Raw genomic sequence first — 12,177 nt, forward strand, 5'->3', positions numbered from 1 at the left:
TGAGAACAAAATTTCAGAGAGAAGCTGTTTAAACCATCCTGTACTCCAAAGAATAGCTTAAAGGAAAGTTCAGATACTTTTCCACATTTATGGATGTCAGCAAAATGACTTTAAATTGTGTGAAGTGACATCCCCTTTCCCCCAATTTGTTTTAGTATGAATTCCAGCATTTACTTTAGGAAAACTCACAGTGTTCCCTCTGCTCCAATGCCTATACCCATACAGAGGCCCAAAATCAATGCCCAGCTCCTTTTCCAGAGAAATGCACACACACTCAAGAAAATGAAATAGTCATTTGCAGCTAAACTGCCTGTGGCAGACATTCAGAAGAACTCTACTGGTTGTCTGATAAATTACCCACCCAGCCATGTGAATGCTTGGTTCTAACCATTCTTTCACACAACCCCACACTCACAGAGTTTAGTGTTAAAAACCTCACAGTCTCCATTGAGTAAATTTTGTTGAATATGAAAGAAAATTCAGACCTGTTTGAATTGTCCTGTGTAAAATATCTATGAAACCCTTTGTCATTTTTTTCAGTATAAAAATTCTCTTTTTTTTTCCTGAGGAAAGTTAATGCCTTTGAAAAATATATCTATGCCAAATGTATATTCACTGTATTGATAACTTGTTGTATTTAAAGCACAAAATAAAAATAAGAATGTGTATTAGAGAACCTATTCTGGATTCATTAGAAGGGAGTACATGCAAAGAAAGTTGACTTCTCCCTGAAAAGCTCTTTTTGCAGTACTAACAGGCCCACAAGAGCAGAAGATCACTACTTTTGGTAGCACACCTTTTTCCATAGGCAAGGAATGGTTCAGGGCTGCTGTTGCAGAGGGTTATTTTCTGATTTCTAGCTCCTGCTCCTTAATAATCTAGAGAAGCACAGACAGCAGAAGAGCTGAAATCAGCCACTTGGCAAGGGCTCTCAGCAAGCATTGCTAAGGAGGTGCTCCACAGATGAGAGGGACCAAGACACGGTGGAGCCACTTCAGACATCAGAAATATGGTCATTTTTTCCTCATCTGTCTCCTTTCCCTTTTCCATTCATCATTTCTGACTTTGCCTAGCTTTGCTGCAGAATTTGCAGTCATAGCATTGAGAAAGTAAATAAAAGAAACCTGAAAATAATTCTCCAAACAATATTTTCAAACCTCACTGAAAACTGTGTGAGACATTTCTAATTAGAAACAGAATTAGAAATCATACACCAAAAGGCACCATGGGACAAAAATTTCACCAATAATTCATCACAGTCAAGGTTTTATTTCAAGGTAAAGAATAATAAACAGTGGTTTAGTCAGATTAGTCTCTGACAGACAACATAATTTTGCTTTCTTTCTTACAATACAAAAAAGGAGCTGTTGAAAAAAAAAAAACAGCATTAAGAACAAGGTTTTTCACCAGCTGCTGAAATTGTCACATAACTGTCATCAACACTAATTTACAATATTGCACATAAACAAATTAGCAAGGGACATGTGTTAAAGACCACTGAGAAGGAGTGGTACGTGTAATATTAAGTACAATTAAATGGGTCAGTGAACTATTTTGGGTAGTGGTTTAATTTAGTTTCTTAAAGTGAAGCAATTTGGGTAGGATTTGAAATGAATTGAACTCAGTACTAAAGTGAGAATGGTAAGCATGAGAAAGCAGAAATGGAAAAGTAATTTTTACAGTAATGTGGGACCTGTGGGTGTAATCTGCTCTTGTTAATATGCAGCTACAAAGTTAAGGGTGTCTTTGAGTTGTATTTTAAAATGGCTGCCACCTGCAGTAAGGAATAATGACAAAATCAAATAAAGAAGGTGTCTGGTAAGATGTACTTCTGTAGGAGCTGCTGGAAGCCAGGCAGGAGACCCATGGGAAATGGCATTTAACATAGGGAATAATTCGTGTTGCCTCTTCTACAGCCATCTGATACCTCTCCTCCCTTGAAATTCTGGAAATAACAATGAATTTTATTCATAAATTTTTCCTAAGTTTTGGTTTTCTTATTTTTTTAACAGACACAAGACAGAAGTGCAAGTTAAGTTTCTTCTTCTTCAAAACAAAACAAAACAAAACAAAAAACCCCCAATATCTGAAGATACATTTAAAGACTTTTCAGTTTTACCCAAACTTACCTGTAGCCAGACATCTGTAAGATCAGTAAGTCTTACTTGCACCACATGGTACTTAAAGTGTCTGTATGTCTGGACACAAACTGGTAAATTAATTGCTCTGTGAATTAAGTTTGGCTGTTAGTCTATCTGCAGAGATAACATTGCTGCCATCCTTCAGCAGCACACCATATTTGATGCTTAATCTTTCTCCTGACATTTTAAAATTCTAACCTCCAGCTGGAGAGTCCTGCAGATGGTGCTGTGGGAAATGTTTGTACTTCAGAGGCAGGGCTGGAGCACGAGTGGAGAAGGGACAGATTCATTCCTCTTTATCTTTTTCCAGAACAGAAGTGGAAAGGTAATTTATTTCAAAAACTCCAAAGCTCACTGTACTCACCTCTATGGAGCACTCAGCAATGGATCAACAAAGTATAAAAGGGATGCAAAGTGCCTTTTTCACCTGGTGGAGCTTTTAACCAACTTTTCTATACTGTGAATGACTAATATTTGTATTACAGCTGCTGTAATTAGAGTTTAGCTTCTGGTAATAAGAACTCATGGGACAAGAAAAGCAATGGAAAAGAATAGCCTGAAAAAAAGTAAAGAGAATAAAAATGTGTTCAGAGAAAAATGAATGGATGTTAACAGCAGAATTTTACAACCCAAAGGCAAAAGGAAGTTTTCTGCAAATGTAAAGTAATATGTGACCTGGCCTTGAGTTTTTCTTCTTTTGGATTTTTTTTTTTTTTTTTTTTTTTTTTTGGAAAGTTTAAGCTGTTTGCATCAAACTAAAACAATGTGTTCCACTTGCAGCTGGCTGGTGGAGTCTGATTGCCTTGGTATTGTGTTAGCAGCAAAATGGTACTGTAGTTCACAAACAAGAATGGTCAGAGAGACTGGCAGGAAACTTCAGTGTTCAGCAAGATTAGTACTTGAGTATTTTTGTTAGGTTTTAATCTGCAGGAAAATTTTCAAATCTATACCAAAATTTCATATGTTTAATATTGTTTAAAATTTTTATTATTATAATAGAGGGAAAATATTTTAAAAATCCGTGCATATGTACTTATGAATGTGTGTGAAAATATGCTATCTTATACTATCCACTAGATGGACTCAGAAATAGTATTCAGAATCCAAACTCAGACTCCTGGTAAGGAGAAATGTCTGATGTGAAGCAGTTGCTGGAGTCTGGCACACAGCAGCAGAGCTGGGGAAAGGAGCTTCCACACTTGTACCTTTTGTAAAGGAAGGTCTGACTGTGATCTGCTCTGAGAGAGGTTCTGCTTGGCTCCCAGGGCTCTCTCCATGATGGTGTCAAAAAGACAGGATTATATCCAGCCAAGAATCTTGCAGATTTCTGAATATAGAAAACATTATATAAGTGCTTGAGGTAATTTGAATTAGATCTCTCATAGGTGCTCAGAGCTCATGTAAGGCTGCCATATGGCCATAACAGTGGGAAAAGCATGTGCTGAAATATGCCAATAATTAGCTTTAGCAGACAATTGAATATTCCACTTCAAATGACAGTCTTATTCACAATCATTGTCTCCAATTACTTATTTCTTTTTCCAATCACAGGCTAAATTATTATCGGTCTTTGTGTTGGTTTGTTTCCTTATCATAACCATCTGCTTTTCACTTTAGTTGCTGTATTTGCTAAATGATGCAATACTTTCTCAACCCATAAAATGTGAATAGTGAGCAAAGACATAGCAGTACTCATTTCTTTAAAATAATTATTTTCAAATCACCTGGAACATCCAGCTGTAGCCATGCTTACAATAAGGGATGGAAATGACCTCTGGAGAACATGCTTACATTTCAGCTAGCACAGGCTGTCAGAGTAGCACTGTATCATCTCCTTACTCTGTTCAGATATCAGAAACAAGGCAAGGGATAGTCAAAAGAGAAAATGCAAACAGACATCAGCTAAGTTTGGTGAGTAATACCCACTGTTATTCCACCTTCCTTCTATGCTGAGCAAGCTGCAGTAGTATTTTAGCAGCTGTAATGACATTTGGGCTTGACAAAAGTCCTGGGATCCTTGACTACAAAACTGATTGCAGACTATACAATGACTCTATCTGATGCTTGATAAAATAGTCAATGAAGGCAGTGGGTAAGATGTCCCAGTAGTAACAAGACAATACATCTCAGAAAGCAGAAGTGCTTAGCCCTGTGAAAGTAAAGTAAACTTAATGGAAATAAATAATGCATGCTGCAAAGGAAAATAAACACGTGCTCCTACCATAGCCATTCAATCCCCAGAGCTGGCTTAAAACTAAATCACCCTAAATGCTCCAATACTTTTTAGAGAGAGGATTACACTTAATAGAAATTATCTTTCAGATACCGGTATAAGACCAAGTGGGCCATTTTTCTTTGCTTAAATCTGTAGCTGTTTATTGTTTGTCTTTCCATAATTATTTTTGTGAGAAATACATGACTAAATTGATGGTATAATATGTGTTTTATGAGTAAAAATGCCAGACTGGTAGAGGCATAGAACTACAAGGAACTTCATGGGGTCACCCAGTCCAGTATGATAATATTTCCCCTATATCATCTGTGATGGATTTTCCATTCTTATTGCTATTAATGGCTATCCTCTCCTTAGAAACTGCCAAAGACAGCAACTTGGGACTTCCACAGGCAATCTCTGACACTAGCTCATTATCTCTGTCATTGAGGACTGATTTATTTTTTAATCAAAAAACCCTTCCTGTGTCCTGTTTTCTGTATCCTGTATCTTATGTCTTTCATCTAATCAACACTCATTCCTTGCCCGTGTCTGCTGTGGACATAAAGACTAAGATTATTTCCTTCTTCATTCCAATAGATTTCTCTGTCATTGAAAGTGTTACCATGTTCCCCTTTTCCTCTCCTTTCCTCTATTCTACACAACACGGAGTCGAATGATCATGACAGGTCTTGAGGAAGAAATCTTATATTTCAATCTAAGCTTAATATTACTAGATACATCAAGTGGATTTGAGAGGCCAACTTCATTAGATTTTGAAATGAAATTGGGATTCACTGTTCCTTGCAGCTGTGGATGACTGATCACTCTCCATGTCAAATCAGCCTACTGCTCTGGCCTTCTTTGGGATTTTTGCTGCAGTAATGATAAAATATAGTAAACTGAAGAAACAAAGGCAGTTTGAAATACCACAAGAGAAAGAAAGAGGTTTGTGGGGAGATTGTGTGTTCTCTCTGGCCTTTCAGAGGTGAAGAATCAGTAGTGAGAAGACATCTCTGTGAGGCAGGGAGGATCAGGGTCACAATGTTTTATCTGACTCAGCTGAAGGTGCAGGTCTGGGACAAAAGGCTATTTTGCAACTTATCCAGCCACACATTCCTGAAATACCTCTGCAAATAGGTAAAATCAGTGTCTTGGGAAGGCATTCAGTATATTACATGGTCTTGTGAGAGGAATCTTTGTTTTCTCAGTACTTCCATGCTAATAAAGCTGAATTTTGCCAGATATGCACTAGCAATATCAAGCCTTGGGCTTGTTTTGGAAGAGTTCTGATTCACATTGCTAAGCCATTGCTGCTCTATCTTTCCAGGATCCAGTTTAAAAGCGATGATGTCAAACCCCATCACTTGATGCAGAATGTTCAGAGCTGCAGTCCCTTTGGGTAGAGTCAGAGTAGTAACCTGTCTAATAAAATTTCTTGTCTGTGATGGGAATTTTTTTGTGCTGTTCACCAAATTTATAAATCCATGGGTTAACACCCTGGTGAAACTCTTGTGAAACTGAGAGACAGGCCAAATGCAACTATAATTTTCAACACCTTCCTAATTTCTATCATTAGTCCTTTTCTATTACTAGTGCTGCTGATTTAAGGTTACCAACAGGCCAGTTTTTTTAAATGAAGTCTCCAATACTGAAGTAAGGTATGTGATTGCATACCTGTATGATGCTACAGGCATTGGCACTGCTGGGAAACATAGGAATCATTAAAAAATCTGTGATAAAACTGCAAGAGAGGGCAACATTCTGAATATAACACTATCCTCAGCTGACACCTTCACTGTCTGATGCTTTCAAGTCTACCCTTGAAGGCCAAGAAACCAGTGAGTACTAGGGCATGCCAGTAGCTCTAGTCCATTGTAGTCATATCATTAAAGAAAACATCAGCTGTGATGATTTAGCAGCTGTAAGAAAACATGATCATATTTGCTTTTCTGGAATTCCTGAAGCTTTAAAGAAATGTGGTAAGGGAAAGTCTTACACCATTGCTGATGCAAACTAACTGGGCCCTGAGATGTGCACATTATGATGAATTAATAATAAGAAGCTAAACTGGCACTGCATTTTCTTAATTTCTATCTCTTGTAGAAGTGGTTATGAAAGATTTCTCCTTACTTTTGAAAAATATAAAGGCATTTCCCTGGGCCAGCATTCTGCTGCTCACTCAATTGTGCTTGGTTATATGTGTATCTAGTCACATATATGAGGATATTGGTTTTACTCCTTCAGAATAGAAGAAATTCTAAAACTGATGCCTCTGAGTGTGCTGCTGTTGAATGCATTAAGCTGTTCAGTATGCTTGAATTGGTGCTTCACTTATTAGTCGATGCAGAACACTGAAAACCCTTGTGTATAAACCATTCCAGTAGAAAAAAAAGAGAAAAAAAGAAAAAAAAAAAGGAAGAAAAGAAGAAAAAACCCACAATCAATTGCTTGCTCTGCTTAGTTTGGTACAAGAAAGCTGTTAATAAATTCTTATTACTGTGCTGAATGAGTTATTTCCTCTAGACATTAAAAGAAAACTCAACAGTCCAAATAAGGCAACTTATAAAATATTCACCTCATATATCCTGAAAATAATTGTCATGGCCTTAGAAATACCATGTGAATTCTGAAGGATTCCTATGCATTTCTTCTAGCTCAAGACTAGTCCTGTAAATTTCCAAAATCTAACCAGCTGTAGTATAATCAGACATTGTTTGTGAAGGGTACTGGCTAATCAAGCCATATATAATTAAATTAGATTCTACTATTTATATTTTGCTGAATGCAAATTTTTGGGTGAATCTTCCTGAAAACTGATTAGAAGTTTGGCAAAAATTTTCTGTGGAAAATCCTGCAGAGTTTAAACAACACAAAATCCAAGTGTTCTTTGATGTGTAAAATGGGAAAGAACCTTATTCTTTTAGTGCACTTGAAGAAAAGTGGGTGCTTGAGTAAGTGACCTATGGAGTTATGAGTCAGTGGAGTTTCCAGAGGATGAGTCAATCCACTCAAGTGTCATCTTGCTGTCACTGACTGTATGGCAGACAGGGCTCTATATCAGTCGTGTGTCTTAACTGAACAAAGCTCTGTGTGAATATCCTGCTCAGGCACTTGAAGTTGGACACAATTTATATTTACACATATTCTCTTGTGAATAGAGAAATCATATTTATGTAATGTTTAAGTGTATTTCTATATATGTGTCTGAAAAAAGGTGTGAGAAAGCTGTGGAGGAGCATTTAATTGTCTGCAATATTTAGTGTTTAAATTGTATAACAGTGTCCATTGTAACAGTTTGCTCAGGCATTTTGCTCTGTCATGCAAACTAACAAAGCTGCTCATGTTTTCCCTTCAGTTTAAAAGGAAATTATTTTCTGGTGAGCTGATTAAGAATTAGGGACTTTCCCTATTCATTTTTGCCCTTTGTATGCTGAATCTGTGATTTCTCTCTATAATTACTTCAATCTGACAATCTTATATTCCAGTTTGACTGGAAACTGCTCTCAAATTGGACTAAAAGAGACCTTTTGACAATACCAATAGAGGTAAGATTTAAGTAGAGGAGTCAGCCAACAGGCAAGTCTCCTTTTTCTTATATAAGAAAAAGATCATATGACCAGGTACTTTCTTGGATAAAAAGGTAGAGAAAAAGCTCTTATTTTCTCACTTTACTCCCTGCACATTTTTCTTTAAAGAGCACTTTCTTTCCACACTGGCTGGACTTTCATCCTATGGCACTTTCATTCTATGGCACTTAAGGCTGTGGGGTCTTTTAAAAAAGGATGTTTATGTTTTTATGCCGAACCTATTGTCACTAATTTAAACAACAGAATATCTCATGTCTTTTAGACAGAGTACAGGTGTTCATTTCTGTTTCAGTCAGTCAGGCAGAATAAAATCTTGTAAGCTGAAAGTAAGTATATTTGCAACTATTTTGGGTGGTTTTTAATATTATTCAGGATGCTGATTTTCACTAATATGTCTATCTTACATATTCTTCAATGATTGTTTCAGGATGGACTAGATTAATCTGAGGCAACTAAATAATGTAATCTGTATTTTTGAGATAGAGAAGTGTATAATGAACTAGCTGTGGATTTTTATGATACAAAAGAAACTAAAATTTTAAATTCTATAAATTCTCCAAGAAGCTGGGCATGATTTCTCCAAGAAGCTGGGCATGATTTTGCTTTTCAATTGCATATTGTTCCTCCCTGTTTCTGTTAGTTTTCACCTCTGATGTGATTGCCATGAAATCCCTCCTGTTGCATAACAGTCTATTCAATGACTTCAGGGTAAGATCCAGCTGTGAGGGGTAGTCAGCACAGTACCATGCACTGAGGAACCTTGACCCATTTCTTTCTTCAAAATTTTAGCAGAATTTTTGTTTATTTGTTTGTTTTTAAGAACAGATACTTTGTAAGTATCTCAACTTTGATTAGTGAAAAAATTGCAAAAAATTCCTCAGAGCAGTCCTGCCCAATCTTAATAACTCTATTTTTTCTGTCCATGAATTAGTCTGTCAGTCTCATGAGCTCTCTGCGACGATTCATTTCAGACTCCAGTTTAGCATTTTTATAAACATCTGTATCACTACTTAATAAATTACTCATTGCACCTTAAAGCAAAATGGTAATGTTTGCAACAGAACCTCAGTATAGTAACAAAGCAAATGAATAAATCATGTTTGTGTCATGGGAAGTACAAGGAAATGCTGCTTCCTTCCACTCTCAGTGTATCGGATGTGCAATTATTGTATAATTAAGTTCAGCTTACATGACAGGTGAATGACATTCCCACACTGCTGTTCCAAATTTGCTCCTCAAGCAGGCTAAATATGTTCTACAGCAACATCTCAAGCAGAAGCAATGGAGAACAGCTACTTTAGTGTATTTTGTGAGCCAGAGTGGCTCCTGTGCCAGTTTCTGCTACCACGGGTAGGCAGGACGTACTTTTAATAACACATCAAACTAAGAGACTAGTAAGGCAGGGAAGTTCCTTAATTAGAGTAGCCACAATGAATGAGTATGGGGAACTGGCCATATGACTTCTGGTTATGACTTCTGTCTTTTCTTTGTTTAAGTGTGACTTCACCTATTTGTCAGCTGACAAGGAGTCCCACACCACATTTGCAATTCCAAATGACTCACTCCTATGAATCATTTCTCAAGAAATGTATAGGAAATCAATCTCAAGGGAAGGAAAATATTCTTCTAGTCAAATTGATGTAGCCTATTCCTCATTGCAGCCCTAAGAGTATTGAGAAGAGTTATTTTTGCTTGAAAATATAAAACTCACAATTTAAGAAAAAAATTGCATAGTCGTTGTGGCTGCATGGGAATTCACAAAGCTGTCATATTTAACTCTTGAATTTTTTTTAACTCTGGGAGAGTGTTTTTCTTGTGATAAGTCAGTTAATATCTACTATATTGAGGGGTACTGTAGAAGCTTTGCAGTCAAGGAAAAGCAGATTTCAACTCTGCTGGGTGTTTCCACTTATGAGCATTTCTAATGGAAGTTCAGACAAGTGAAAAGATGGGAACTATTTCTTTCACTGTGAAGCTGTGAATGAACTATGCAGAGCTGCAATAAAATCGCTGTTTTTCATTATTGTGAAAATAAGCAGCATCCACCAAGACTGCAGAAGAGTCTGAAAAAGCAGAGAATGCTGTTTCAAAGCTCTTTCATTCAATCTGTTCTCAGTGGGTGTGGCTTTGTTTTAGCCATTCTATTGCAGGGGTTTGTCTGGGCAGCGTGGAACTCAGGTAAGAGTTTTGCCCTTCATTTCAGCCTGTAATGAGGAGCTCTTTCTGAGAACAGCGAGAAACACAAAATGGTGAAATGTTTTGTGGTTCACATGTGTTACATATAAAATGGGGAAAACCTTTTTTTTTTTGTCAAGTGCTGCCGATTTTCTAGTCAGAAACTGTGATATGAGGTAAGGTAACTCCTAATGCTTTCAGATCAGAAAACAGGGTAAATGGGTAGCCAAATGTTTTTGTTTAATCAAGAACAATTTGAAAGAGATACAGAGGATTCTTTAAAAAATCAGTAAGAAAAAGTACTTACCAAATCTATTTACAATGTTTGGAGAGAAAACAAAATTTTTTGAAGTCTCAAGGACTTCTCTTTCATTCTGAAACATGCAGCTGATGTTTTGATACACAAGAAGGCTGATTGTGCTGGAGTAATGTTTTATTACTACTGTATTCACTGAAAGTAAGAGGTAGGAAAAGTCTTTTTTAATAGTCCAGAGTTCCTACTTTTCATTGTGTTGGTTATATTTCTTATAACATAAAATGACAACATAAGATTGAATAATAGAAAAATTTTAGGTGTTAGATTTTATCTTGATATTTGTTCAGAAGATGTCACTAAGTTTGCCTGTTATTTCAAATTTATTGATACAAACCTTTAGAAGAAATTTGTACCAGTGTTTGACCAAAAGGAATTTTTTGTACAGTGGAATTTCTTCCTACTCTTGCTATTTCTGTTGCCAATCTTTGTCCTTTTTCTGTACTCATGATGCCTCCCAATAACTATGGAATCAACTCATCCCATAAATACATGCCTTGAGTCAGGGTCCTGGATACAGACTTTAAGAGTTATTTTGCACTGAAATATTCATGGGCAAGAAATCACCCTTATACTAGATGGAAGCTTATTCCATGTTTTGAAATCTACTTTCATATATATGTTTATAGATATATATGTAAAAAAATATATATGTAAATAAAATATATATGTAACAGTTGCATTTTTTGCAATTCCCTTTACATAAAATTATTATTGCCATTATTGTGGAATCATTAGTAAAATATTGTCAAATACAGGTACTGACAAGCAGAAAAAAAAAATTCTTTTAATCTCTTTAATTAACTTTTAATCTCTGGATTTTCTCTTTATGTTAATTTAAGTTCACTTTCAAATGCTTATCCATTAATATTCCCATGAATTAAATATTTCCAGAACTATGACTTCATGCTTATTGTTCACACAGGTCATGCTCATCTTGAATAAGGAAAAAAAAAGTATCTTTCATGGTGTCATTACTGCTTATAGCATTGAATATAGCCCTTTCTTGATACTGAAGGAAAGCCTGGATAGTTTTATCTGTTCATGGTTGACTTTTTGGGTTTTTCCAAAGTACTGAGCGAAGTAAATAAATATTTCTTTCCAGCCCTTTTGGTATAATTCATATTTCTTAACAAAGGTAACTTTATCTCTGAAAGTTCTCTGATGGGGATGGAATTAAAAATGAATACTTATGTCATGGCTGTTTGAAAGACCTAAGAAACTCGTATGATGCAGCTTGAGCTAAGGAACATCATGCTCAATGAGGAAGGGAGAAAATGAAAAATGCAGGATTAATGATCATCTATTTCTGCATTTCATCAGTTGAAGCTCCAGTGTGTACCTGGATATGCATGCATTATTCAGAAAATCTCTTCCAATTCTTCATTGCCATTAGGATGGTTTTGAACACTGTGACAAATATTTTTCTTGAGTTTCTCCATAAACCAGTTTGCATTCATTCCATGTTTTCACGGGAAGTAAACAGTGCTCTGCTTTAAAACAGAGTAACCAAAATTGTACTTATTCTTAGATATTTATTGCTTTCAAGTATTTTCTCAAGTGGAAAGCAATGTAGTAGCCTGTAAGTAAGACAACATAAGTCTGGTGTATTTTGTTTTGAGGGAAGAATGCCACGGCATCCCACCTGACCATGGAGCAGAAAAGGTCTAATCAAACATCACAGATCCATAATATTCAAAAACTCCTGTGGATGGTTAAGTAGTCTCTTCTAAAGGACAGTTGAGA

The sequence above is a fragment of the Lonchura striata genome, chromosome 3 (assembly GCF_050655825.1).
Source record: "Lonchura striata isolate lonStrDom1 chromosome 3, ASM5065582v1, whole genome shotgun sequence".
In the NCBI taxonomy this organism is placed as follows: Eukaryota; Metazoa; Chordata; class Aves; order Passeriformes; family Estrildidae; genus Lonchura; species Lonchura striata.